Source organism: Protopterus annectens, chromosome 3.part1 (genome assembly GCF_019279795.1).
Source record: "Protopterus annectens isolate FY-2018-M chromosome 3.part1, PAN1.0, whole genome shotgun sequence".
In the NCBI taxonomy this organism is placed as follows: domain Eukaryota; kingdom Metazoa; phylum Chordata; order Ceratodontiformes; family Protopteridae; genus Protopterus; species Protopterus annectens.
Window position 1 is genome coordinate 1,530,297,687 of NC_056732.1, and position 13,684 is coordinate 1,530,311,370.

A 13,684-nucleotide genomic window follows, 5' to 3' on the forward strand; every position below is an offset into this window, starting at 1 on the left:
TGACCTGGAAGTAATGACCATTACTTCTGCAAGAAGGGTTTCAGGGCTTTAGTTTTTATCAGCTAACTACCTGTATTTGATATTTCGTCCAGACAGTAACACTCAGGACTAATCTGTCCTTTGTGCCAGGGTAACTACCCAGATACATTTGAATCAATCCATTCATTTACCATTTTTCCCTAAATATGCCAATAGAGGAGAGTGCCAATTATACTGCTTGGACATTCAGAGACCATTTTGATTTCATTTCCATCGTACTAAAGACTTCAGAAAGGATGCACTGTGATCTGTTTCCTCCTCCTCTGTTAAGAAAGGACAAAGTATGTCCAATGTCACTCTTTTCAAATGGATATGTGAGTGCTTCTCTTATTGTTAAACTTCTGTAGGGAATAAATTGAACCACTAAACCTACCATGCATTCTGTCACGGATCAAGCTACATCCGCAGACTTTCTTCTAAACTTGCACTTTTAGGCCATTTCAGCAGCTGGTGCAAGGTCAGATGTATATACATTCTCAAAACATTGTAGTTTGAGCACACTTCTTCTTGCACTAAAGCTTCCTTTTGAGCCACCATTCTGAAAGGCTTGTTGTTTTAGGGCAACCAAGGTTAGCTTGTGATTCTTTCCAACTGTTCTAGTGTCTGGACAGGACCAGAGTAAATAAGCTATATACTGACAAGAACAATAGATTTATCTGGTCTCTGTCCTGACACTGGAACAACCCACCCACCTTCCGCCAACCAGCTTACTCTTAAATAGTCTGTAGTAATTCCTGAGTTATTGTCTGGTCCCAGGATTCCTAACAAAGTATGTTTGTTATCTGAATCTTGTGATCTTCAGAAGATCTTGTTGTGGATAACAGTATACATATTTTTATACTTTAAGTTGGAGTATCCCCATGCACCAGGGCTGTAGGGGCTAGGGGAGGAGCTTAAACTTTTAAGGAGGGTCATTACTGAGGAAAAACACACATGACCAGTCCAACTCTCCAGTGTTTGGACAGAAATGAGATAAATCTGTTGATTTATTCCTGTCATTTTCATTCATTCCTCAACCTGTGGGTTCGGATCTGACCCTCAGATCTGACTCGGCCTCTTTCTATATCCCTAAGATTCGATTCCTGAGCTCCTTCCTTACCCATACTCCTCATTCCCACAGATTACCTCAGATATCATTTGCCGCTCATCAAGGCAGACCGGGATTATGACTCTCTCAATCTCCTAGTGGGTTAGTGAGTTTGCTGTGCATTATTTAGTCCTGTACTTCCTCGTTTTTTTTTTTCTAACCATGCTTACCCTGCTATAAAAAAAAATTATTTCATAGATTATTCACTTCTTTCATGTGTTCTTCTTTATTGGTCTTCTTTATTGGTCTTCTCTATCTACTCTCCCACTTTATATCTCAGTTTTCTCTCTTTCTATTTAGAGAGTTACCATATCTGATAAGTCAGTTGGTTTTAAAAAAAATCCTTAATCTGATGCCCACATGGAGTGTGTTTACTGCTTAGGTCCTAAGCATTTGGAGTCCTGTTGCTCCATTTGTGTGGGTTTTACCCAACGTGTCACAAGTGACAGGAGGACTAAATTAATACTTAAAGGCATTTTGCCTTCTTCAGCTACTTCTGTTGGCACTACTTCTTCAGGAGCTCAAACCCCCAAGAATTCAAAAGAATCCCGAGAACACTATTAAGTGTTCTCCAGATAAGACTTCTCCTCTACCTGTGAATGAACCACCAAAAAGGGGTCAGAAGACCTTGGATCCAAAGATTTCAGATCCTACACTGGCTGTGACTGTCTCTCTGACAATTATTAGTATTAGGACCTCCCTGGATCCAGTCCCTCTGACTCTTGGATGTACTGGGCTCCAGCAGTCACCTAGGAGATCTTCCAGGTCTTTCTCCACTTCCTCATCCATCAGGTCTTCCTGTAGTCTTTTGGATGCTGAGGTGGATAGAATGATGAGGAATTTTCTCAGGACACAAATCTAGATGGGGGGTTTGCCAGCTCCACCTCCCCTCTGGATCCATGAGATGTCCATCTGCCTTTATTCCAGTTGCTCTTTCAAAGATCTGACCGCTTGCTTGGAGCCCTCGGATCCGAAGGCCTTGAGAGTCAAGACATCAGATCCAACAGTGCCTATCACTTTGACTCGGACCGTCTTCCTGACCCAATTGGCTCTGACCATGTCAGAGCAGAATGGCTCTCAGAGTTGAAGCCTCAACTTCGGATCTGAGGGGTTGACCTTGACTCCTAAGTTTGCAGATCCTTTATTCCCCTCAGAGCTCCAGCATTCAACATCTCAGCGACAACTCTCCCCTCGGAGCTGGAGATCTGTGGGCCTCGGGGTTGTCTGCTTTGGGAGTTTTGGATTCTGTGAGACTGCTTTCGACTTCTGCGCATCTTTCTGCCTTTGAGGTGGTGGAGATGGTCCTCTCTGTACCTAGAAGAACCCCAACTCTTATGTCCTTGGATCCATATCTCATCCATGCTTTTGATCCTGTGTCTGAGTCCTCTCTTCTACCACCTCCAAAACAGTCAGCCCAGAAGAACTTCCAACCGGTTCTAGTTTTGGCGCTCCCTGTCTCTTCCAATACCTCCCCGGAGCATCCCATTGAGGAGGTCCCTCGTAAGAGAGAGTGCAAAAGGAGGCACCTAGATTCCTCCCTGAATTCATCACTGAGGACACCAACTTCAATGAGGGAGAAGGGTCCCCAAGATTTCCACCTGAAGCTGTCTCTTTTGGAGACATTCTTGAAGTCCTTCGCCAGAAAGGTGGATGATCTTACCAAAACCCTACCCAGGAGAAATCCTTGGTTTTGGAAGCCTTTGGGTCTGCCCCATCTACATCTTGGGTGTCCTCCCCCACCCCATGGATGACTTTATTGACTGTGACTTCTGCTGGGCTTGGAAGGAAGAGGACGCTCTGGGACCTATCCCTAAGTGACCTGACAAGATCCTCAGCACTCCCAGACAGCATTGGACAAAAGGTATCCTTGTAGATGCCACAGTTGTTCTGGCAGCCACCAAGAAGGAGCTAACAGAGGAAAGCTCCACTGTCCATCCCCCTAACATGGAGTCTAGGGCTTTGGACAGATCTGGGAAGCAGATATATGCATAAGCTACCTTCACATTGTGATTGCTGAACTACCTGGCGCACTTCACCAGACTACAGAGGGACATAATTAAGGAACTCTCTAGCTTTGCCTCAGGGTCCTTGTCTGCAGAGGAAGAGAAAATCTTTTTCTCCAGAATGGCCACCCTATAATCTATCTCTAGTGCTTCCATGAGGCTAATCTCGCATGCCCCAGAGGGTACCTCAAGGGTTGCCGGTTCAAGTATTGCTGTAAGGCATCATGCCTGGATGCAGCTTTGTGACTTCACGGAACCTTTCAAGGAGTCCTTCATCAGTGCTCATTTTGATGGCTTGTTATTGTTTGGCCCCACTGTTAAAGAGATGCTGTCTTGTAGTGAGAAAGGTGAAAAACCTTGTCTGCCGTCGGAATCTGTTTTTCTACCCCACAACAGCCTTTCTTTGGGAACCAGCATGGTGGTAAAAATGTGGTTCAAAAAGTCTCAAGGTCCTTTTCAGGAATCACAGGGAGATGTTTTTCCCCCAGTGGCAGGGGGGACAACTGTAATGGTAGATGCCACCCACGTGGCATGGGGGGGGCACACAATCAAGGATAACGAGATTTGTTCTCAGATTCTTTCAACACTCCTAAGAGGTTGCCCAACTGTCCCTCTCTGGAGGCAGTCGGGGGGAGGGGGCATTATCCTTGCACCCACATGACTCATTAGCCATCACAAACAATCGTTGAGTGCAAAGGATCATATCCAGAGGATATTACATTCCATTTTTCCAAATACAAAACAAAGGAAAAAACTCCCTGATGTTCCACCCAGTCAGAGTGAGGAAACGCTGTACAAATTACAAAGCTGCTAGAAAAAGAGTCATCCAGGAGGTCCTACCAGACTAACTCTGATCTGGAATCTACTCAAGGTCCTTTTTACTGCCAAAGAAGACAAGAGACCTCAGGCCATTTTTAGACCTGACATTCCTAAACAAATCAGTTGACAGTTTGAAGTTCCAGATGGTCACTGCACAGTCCATTCTACCACTGTTACGAAAGGATGACTGGATGTGCTCAATCGACCTTCAGGATGCAAACTATCATATCAAAATGAACAGGCGCTCCAGAATGTTTCTCCACTTTGGCTGGGGCCCAGTCATTATCAATTCAGAGTACTTCTCCTTTGGTGATACCACAGCCCCCAGTGTGTTCACCAAATGCATGGCAGTAGTAGCAGCTCAGTTGAGACTGCAAGGATTCAATGCGTTTCCTTACTGACACAACTGTCTCCTAACAACATCAGCCAGGCATCGACTACTACAAGCCAGGGACTGTCTACTACATCTAGCCCCTAACTTGGGCATCACAGTCAACATACAGAAATCACATCTACACCCTGTTCAGTTGATTGACTGTATAGGAGCATGTCTGGACGCAGTCTGTTGTCTAGCTTACCTGCCTCTGGACAGGATTTCCACTTTAAGGTCCTGGACTTTCCAAAACCCCATAGGTTCATAGATTGGTACTAGGCTATCGGCCCTAGGGCCTGTACAAGCCTAGCCATAACAATTCCCTGGCTGTTTTTTCCCACACTATTTACTTCCCTGGACCCCTGTCTAGCAGGAATAAACAGCTCCTGCAAGGCTCGAACCCAGGACCCTGCACACCATAGACAATGTGATTTACCACTAAGCCATGCCCAGCAAGTCTATCCCTCAGAGCATTAGTTTCAATAGCTGCCACGATAACCTTGATTCCAACAGCACTCTTTCATATAAGAATCCTTCAATGGACATTGGTGTTTTAATGGTCTTTACACTTCTAGCTGCTGAATCTCCCCATCATATTGTCCTGAGTGTGCAAATACTTGCTTCTATGGTGGCATCACTTGGATGAAATTGAACAAGAATGACCACTTTTTCTTCCACACTCCAGTGTCACATTGACCATGGAAGCCTTCCAGCTGGGGTTGGGGGGCATTACCTGGGTTAGACAGTCCAAGGCACATGGTTGACACAAGAGGATAATTTGCATATCAGTGCCCAAGAGATGAGAGTAGTGCATCTAGTGTTGCAAGCAATTTAGATCTTTCTCCTTCTAGGGACTATTGTGATACAGGCAGACAACATGTCCATGGTATGGTACATCAACAAGCAGGGAGGAACCAGATCTTAACCCCTATGTTGAGAAGCAATGAAGGTTTGACAATGGGTGATCTCATCCAACCACTTCCTTGTCACAACGCACATTCCAGGGAAGTCCAACATTCTGGTGGACAGGCTCAGCATAGTTATCCTGATGCCTCATGAGTAGTTTCTAAATCAGTCAGTGGCAAACATGATTTCCAACAAATGGGGTCATCCCTGGTGTCACCTCTTGCATTCCCCCTTCAACAACAAATGCAGCAAGTTCTTTGTCCTAGTCCCTCCTGAGGGGCAGTCACTGAGAGTTGCTGTTGTCCATGTTTGGCCCTCCAGTCTTCTTTATGCTTACCTCTCCCCTACCCCTCATACCCAAGTTTTTTCAGAAAGCACAGAGGTTGAAGAGCAAGGTAATCCTCATTGCTCCTGTTTGGCCTGAACAGGTATGTTTTCCCTTCCTTTGGTTTCATTTAATATACCCTCCATGGACACTGGAACCGTATCCAGATCTCCTGCCCCATCCCTCAGGGCAGATTCACCCAGATCTTTCAGGGCAAAAACTAACTGCATGATTTCTCCAATTCCGATAGTGGCTAGAAAAATCAGGCTTTCTTTACTGGTTTAGAGGATTTTAATATCCTCACATAAAGCTTCTACCAGAAAATGTTATAAAAGTAAATGGCAGAGATTTTCGATATGGGCTCACCAAAAACATTCGGACCCTATTACAGCTCCTTTCCTTGCAGTTCTAGACTTTCTTGCTTCAATTTTCCAAGACGGGGCAAGTTTTTCTACTATTAAGGTGCAACTGGCTCCCTCTCAAACTGTCCTACTGGAGACAGTTTATCTTCTCTTGCTTCATCTAAATCGTGTAAGACCTTCCTCAAGTATACATTTTAACTTAGACCACCTATAAACGACCCCACTCCTGTTTGGGACTTAACCATGATTTTACAAGCTCTTTTTCAAACCCCTTTGAACTCTCAGCCAAGCTAGACTTAAAATATCTTTCCTGGAGACTGCCTTTTTTGGTAGCCATCATTTCAACTAGAAGGGTATCTGAATTGCAAGTACTGTAATCCAAACCCTCATATTTGATTTTTCACAAAGATAGAGTGACTTTGCTTACCAATCCTTCTTTTTTTGCCCAAAGTTGCCTCTGAAAAAAGTACCAATCAGGTCATCAACCTACCAGTTTTCTTCCCCAATTTCCAAACCAAAGGTGAATATATTCTTCATCTTCTAGATGTTCATAGACAATTATGTTTTGACCTAGATGGAACAAAAACTTTCAGAAAAACTGACCAGCTGTTTGCCCCTTTCTCAAATGTTAGATTGGGAAGGCCAGTGTCTGATATCACATTGGCTAAATGGATTATAAATTGCATATCTATTGTATGCTCTTCCAAAGGTATTCCACTAACTATGCATTAGAAAGCTAATTCTACTAGATCTAGGTCTACATCTCAAGACTTCTTTCCAGAGTTTCAATTGAGGACATTTTAATGTCTGCTGCTTGGTTGAACTTCCATACCTTTGTTGCACATTACAAACTGGATATTTTCATTTTTCTTCACCCTTTCCCCCCTCCTTCCCCCTGTCCATAACTGTGAAAGACCTGACAGATATGTCTATAGGAATTCATTTCCTGTTTTGAGCCCCTAAACTTTTTCTTATCTGCGTCTAATCTGTGTATAGAGATAGATAATATGTTGGCAACAGTAATTTTACAATATTTTAGCAACAAACTCAATCTGAGGTGATCTGGGGGAATGGGGCATTATGGGTAAGGGAGGAGCTTGAGAATTGGATCTTAGGACTGTACAAGGCAGCTGAGTCGGATCTGAGGTTCGGATCCAAACCCAAAGGTTGAGAAAGAATGAAAATGGGCAACACAGATGGATTGTTATGGTGAGTACATAACTTCTTTTTTGGTAAGCAAATGACTTTTTTCAGCTATGTTGGTTTATTTTCTCTTTACAGCAGGAAGAATGTGGTCTAGCACTGGCTTTTCAAGCAGCTTCTTAAGTAATTTCTGCAGTTTCATCCACCTTTGAAGAACTCTTGTCCTTTTTGACACTTGAAGAGCATAAGTGACGGCCTTTATCATCCTCAGCTAAACTGACTAATTAGTCATAGATTCTAGGGCTTTAGTCTGCAGACTATTAAATGTTTATCCAATAACCAGACATTGACCCAAGCTGAGAATCATACCCTGTTCCTGTTGTTTGTGCGGTACATACCTTAACCCTTTGCATTAACTAAGCCAGTCAGATTTGTTTAGATAACCAGTTGTGCCAGATACCACCCCACTCCACCCCCGGTCATTGGATATTTTTCTCTTAAAAGATATTTTGCTTAGTGATGATCTCCTCTGCCTATACAGTCATAAGTTCAGAAAGCTGGACTGTGCTTTACCCTATTTCTCTACTTGAGAAAGAGGGGCTTTCATTAGCAGAGTCAGTACAGTTTATTTAGATGACCAATTGCATTATCTTTTACCACCAGGCAATTCCATCAAAATACTGTTGTTAAAGGACACTTCACCAGGAATGGTTCTGCTTTTATTTTCTCCTTCAGAAGTGCATTTTGGCTATTTGTGCTAGAGACATTTGACAATTTAAGGGTTTAGCAAGCATTATTTCTCAAACTGTGAGCTCAGGGCTCCGGCTCCTTTGGCATCTTGGCACATCAGAACTCTGCCTTCTTGATGTTTGTCTTTTGGCCTTCTTTCAGCGCCAGTTTCTCACAGAAGTTTCTTTTCTGTTGCTGGGAAATCTTCCCAGCAGTCTCACAGTGCAGAGAACTGTTGAATTCCAGTACAAATTATATATATTCACCATATTAGTTGATTTGTGATCTGCTGCTTTGGATATTTGCTACAGTTGAGCCATGAATGTTCTCTCCACCAGACATGCATGGGCAGATTTTCCTGCAAGCTTAGCAAATGTATAACTGGATATTGTTATATGGGCTTTCAGGTTGTGCTTGCTTAATAAATAGAAGTGAAATGAGAGCTTGTAGGTGTTGATGCCCTGTTTTTGCTTGGAGTGTAACAAGACAGTAGACATTTACACCCCCTTATGTAGATGTTGGAGGATTTTCAGAATTGTAAAAAATTGTGGGTATCACCAGAAGAAGTCTGAGCAGTAGCAGTTGCCCAGTACAGAGGACTTTCTCACAAGTCATCTGATTTGATGATTGCGTCTGTAATGTACCAGTAGTACAGGCATGCCTTCTAACACCCTGAGTAGTGACATAATGTGCTAACAAAAGGTGGTGTGTTCATGTTGAGCATGAGACCTTAAAGTTTTCTTAAAAGTTGTGAATGACTGTGGACACAAGCAAGAGGTACACAAGTAACCATATGTTGAAGGGCCCTCTGTAAGGATTAGCAAGTGGGTTTACTTCCTAAGAAAGTGAGGGAGCACTCAGCAAGTCTTCAAAGATTTCTTAAGCCTCTCATACAGGATGTGCATCATCATCGTCATCATCACAAACAACCCGTTTCCCATGTCTACATGGGGTTGAGGTGCCTTGTTAGCTGTTGCCATCTCCGTCATTCCAGTGCCACTCTCCTGCCATCTTCAGCAGTCATGCCTGACCATCATAGATCTTCTCAGGCAATCCATCCATCTTTTTGCTAGATCTCCTCATTTCCTTTTGCATTCTTTCTGTCTTTCCTAAATCTTCTTCATCAGATTGATTTTTGCTTTCCTTTACATGTGCCCAAAACCACCATAATCTGTTCCCTTTGACCTTCGCTGCATTTGGATCTGCATTCCTCATTTCTTTGTCTGTGCCATAGTAAGCATCCTAACACCCATCTCAAGCTATTCTGTCTGCATCTCTTCTAGCTTCTTCACTGCCCAGGTTTCTGTACCATACAGTGGTGCTATTTTCTACACCTTACTTTTCAGCTATTTTGACAATTTTCTGACATACACTATTAATTAGCTGCAGTCCCTCTGATTTTAACTTTGGCTTCCTTATTCAGACTTCCTTTTTCCTCAACCACCACCCTCATATACTTCAACTTGTACTCCTTTTCCATTGTTTTCCTTTCTGTCTCAGTTTTCAGCTGCTTCTGACTTCCTCCTGTTTCTTCACTTCATCCCGTGTACCTTCAGTTTTGCATTCCATTGCCCTAACATTTGTTGAAGTTCTTGTTCAGAGTCTGCTTATAATAACACATCATCTCCATGCAGCATATTTCTTGGTCTGTCTCTCCATCCTGTTTCCCAGCATCATCCTTCATCAGTATGAGCAACAGTGGACTCAGAGCTGAATCCTGATGCAACCCCACCCCCACTGGGACACCCCTCTGTGAGTCTAAACACTGTTCATACTTGAGTCATTGAGTCATTGTACATAGCCTGTACTAATTTATCCAATGTTTTCTAGACTTCACACCAAGACAGGAATACCCAGATCAGCTTTCTTGGGACATTGACATGTGCCTTCTCCAAGTCTAGGAATGCTCAGTTGGACTCTTTCTTCATTTGTAGCTTCTTCTCAAATACCTTTCTCACTGCAGACATTGGGTTGTTTGTGCTGCATCCTGATCTGAATTTGAACGTTTCATTTCCCATACTCTGCCTATTCGTTTATCACTCTCTCCAACACATAAATGCTGTGTGCCAGTTGGTGGATACCTCAGTGTTACCCACCATTATGAATGTCCTGTGTGGCTGCACTAGAATACTTGTTCTCCAACAGTTAAGCATATGCTTTTCTTTCCATACTGCCACGAGTACTGTCTGGACTCGTTTCTCCCCTAGATCACTCAACATCTTGATCATATCTGCCATGACCTCATCTGAGCCTTCTCTTTTCTCTGACTTCATTTTCCTTACTCCTGCATTTACTTCTTCTAAGGTAGTCTGCTATTACTCTTTCATCATAGGTTGTGTCTGGGGCATTAAGTCTTCTGTGTTGTTGTTTTCAGTTAGTAGCTGCTGGAAGAACTCCTTCCATCTGCCTTTGATGTCCAGTGGACTGGAATGCAGGTTGTTTATGACATGACTATTTTCTTTATCTTTCTGTCTTTACCTTGCAACCTGATTGTTTGTGCCATCTGCTGAGTCACTTTCCAGAAGTTGGTAGAATGCTTCTGATGCTTTGTTCTTTGCTATTACAACGGCTCTCTTAGCCTTTTTGTTAGCCAACCAATGTTCCTTCTTAATTTGGTCTGCCTTTTTTATCCCCCATTTTCTTGCAGTCCTCCTTTCTTTCATGGCATCCAGGATTTCTATGTTCTGCCACCAGCCTTCTTTATGTAACTTATTTCCATACCTGGCTCAGCCATATATATGTTCCATAGTACTCATACATGCTGTTTAGATGATGCCATTCTTCTCTCACTCCACCCATTTCCTGTCCTTCCTGAGGAGCTAATGCCCTGAGTATTTCCTTGAACTCTTATACTTTCACTCCAGTCAATGTCCAGGTCTTTAGCATTGCCTGAGTGCCTTCTGTGAGCACTGCTTGGCACTGATTCCGCCCCCACTGGTTTATGCTGTGGGCTTACTGTTTCACTGGGATGACTTTGCAATCTCTGATTCTACCCCATTTCTCTTTCCTTGCTAGGAGGAAGTCTACATAAGTTGCATACTAGACACGCTTGTGTGCGATTTTGTGACTTTCTCTCTTGCTGGAGCCATATGTTGACCACCATCAATCCATTTGCTAGACAGAAGTCTAGAATGGCCTATTTATTAATCCTGTTGCCCCACTTATAGACCCAGGCAGTCCTTACAACCTTTTCTCTCTGTCCTGATATGAGTGTGCAGGTCCACCATTGTCAACAGCAACTTGTGCTGTCTTGCTTTATCTAGCAAGCCACTCAACTGTTGTCTGAGTGGACTTTTTTCCTTGCTGTCACATCTCTACTGCGGAACATCTGCTGAGAGTATGAATTCTGCACTATCTTTACACTCATGTCTGATTTCCATGAGTCTGTCACTGATTTTGTTGACATCACCCACTGTCTTCAGAAGACACTCCCCTCACCTCAGTTCCCATAGCATTTATGCACTGTCCTCCTCCTAAGAGTAGACTCCTGATCCCAAGCCAACTGATTATGCTGCAGTGTGCTTTACATCTTGGCTCTTGGATGCATAGGATGTCTAGGCTCCTCCTTACCATTATGTCATCCACTTCCAAGCTGTGTCCTGTCTGCAAACCTATGTTGAAAGTAGATATCCTTAGTTTGTGTTTGGTAGGCTGATTAATTTTACGTCCAGCTTTTGCTCAGTAGAGCTGTCCAAGGTAACCCAAGTCGAGCAGTTGGACACCAGCTGGCATGTAGCTTATTGACCTTTATGGCAGGCACACTATGACCAGTAGAGGCACATAAACTCCCTCCCACCAATGGAATGGTTTCCCGGCATAGGTCTGATCCTTAAGCACCTTATATCCAGCAAACAACCATGGCCATTTTTTGGTAACATTGGTCACCCTGAGTAGTTTTTTAAATGCCTAGTGGCTAGCCTTGACACTGCATACAGTCTGTGATCTGTGTTCTCTTATCTAGATAATACTGTGCAGAACAGTAGATGTCTGAAAAGAATGGTCTGTATAACTCTTTCCCCAACAGGCACCACCTAGAGTCTGTGGTGGTCCTCACAACTCCATTCAGTTTTTGGGTGAGTTTGAGGTGGGAAGAGTTCCACAGAGGCACAGGGAGAACACTCAAACGCCATGCAGCCATTGACCAGAGGTCAGTATCAAATCTTGTACTTTGTACATGAGAGGCGAAGACCGTAACCATTATGCCAGCTGTGCATGCCAGAAGTTGATGCATGCTGGGTTGACATTGCACAGGATCAGGAAGATACCTCAGTCCCGTACTTCCTACTCCCTTGTTTATGCAAGTCTTGCCAACTGGGAACATATGTTTTGGGAGTGTAATGATTTGGGAGTGTAATGATTTGGCAGATCTTAATAATTCCTTAGAGTACTCTGTCAGAGATATTCAATGAACAAATGGGTATAACTAAGGAAATTATTTTTTTGAGGTGGGATACAGGATCTGAATTGCCTAGACATAGTAAGGCCTTATTAAGTCTAATTCTGGTGGTAACCAAAAAAGTAATTATTAGAAAATGGAAATTAAAGTTTAAACAAACTGTATTTGAAGTAGTGAGTATTGTAAGAGACAAAAGAACTGGAAGTGTGACCTTTAGAAAAGGGAAGGAGCAAATTACATAGAAAAAATTTAACTTGTGGGAATAATACATAGTATTATAGAAGGTTACAAGGCTAATGGCCCTGGGGCCCTTACAAGCCTAGCCAGGAGTTTATCCCCAAAAAGAAACCTCAGTCAGCACCTGTCGGCCCTGCCAATGAGGGACACAGGTGGAACCCCTGGGACAGATTTGTGGTTTCCCATCCACTCCTCAAGGTTGTGTTTGAAGAGGGTCAGTGAGGTGCTCTGTTTGACATGTATGGGAAGTCTATTCCAGAGATGGGGCAACCTCTGGGAGACAAACCTCTCTCTCTCTCCAGCAGGTTTTGTTGATGTCGCATGTCAGAGTCAGGCCTTACGAGTGGGTAATGCGTAAGGAGTTAGACTTACAGATATGGAGCATCTCTTGTAGGACAGGGTCTGATATTGCCTTGTAGGTGAGAGACATATCACCCTGAGCAAGCTGTACAGTACCGAAAAGAGAGATAGTGATTTGAGCCTCTCCACATAGGACAGGTGTTGGAGGCCATGGATTCTGTTTTTGAGGTATTTCAGTGGCCCTTCCAGTTGGTGCAGATGTTTGGAGGGGTACATACCAAACAGGGCGTTATACTTCATTATTAATCAAATAAGAGTGGAGTATAGAGAGTTAATAGCCTTCTTTTTTTCTGGATGTGATTCTTTTACTTATGAGATGAACCATGTAAAAGGCTTTTCTAACCACTACGTGATGGTCGAATGTGAGGTTATCGACCTGAGTGCCCAGGTCTCTCACCACAGATTTTGTGCTTAGGGGGTTGCCGTTGATGTGGTAATCAGTAGGGCCCATGTTTTTGATGAATGGTATGATGATGCATTTATTTTGCATTTGGCTTGAGGCCATGACTTTGGCAACAGTCAGTTGCTGTGTGACCCTCTTGCAGTGTGTTAACATCATTTTGGGGCGTCAATGACAGCATTCGACTTAGTCATCCACAAACTTGGTCAGCCACAGGCCTTTTGTCTTTACCTGGAGCTCTGAGAAGTAGATGCCCAACTGTAGGGGTCCCAGGACAGATTCCTGGGGAACTCCACTAGTGACAGGTCTGCTATCGGAGGTGGAGGCACCTATTTTGACTTTGAGGGTCCTGTCAGTGAGCCAGTTGGTCACCCACCTGATGAGACAGAGTACCGAATTAATGGTTTGGAGGAGGAGTGAGGTTTAAGGGGGAGGGTAGGAATTGAACAGTTTATGTAATATTGGATTGATAATTGTATAAAAGAATGTGTGTGATGCAAAATGT

General features: G+C 43.4%; 1 protein-coding gene across 1 annotated transcript in view; it reads left to right on the forward strand.

The window, feature by feature from the left end:
* CDK5 (cyclin dependent kinase 5) overlaps positions 1–13,684 on the forward strand; it is a 650,155-nt gene that overhangs the window by 331,235 nt on the left and 305,236 nt on the right. The window lies entirely within an intron of this gene.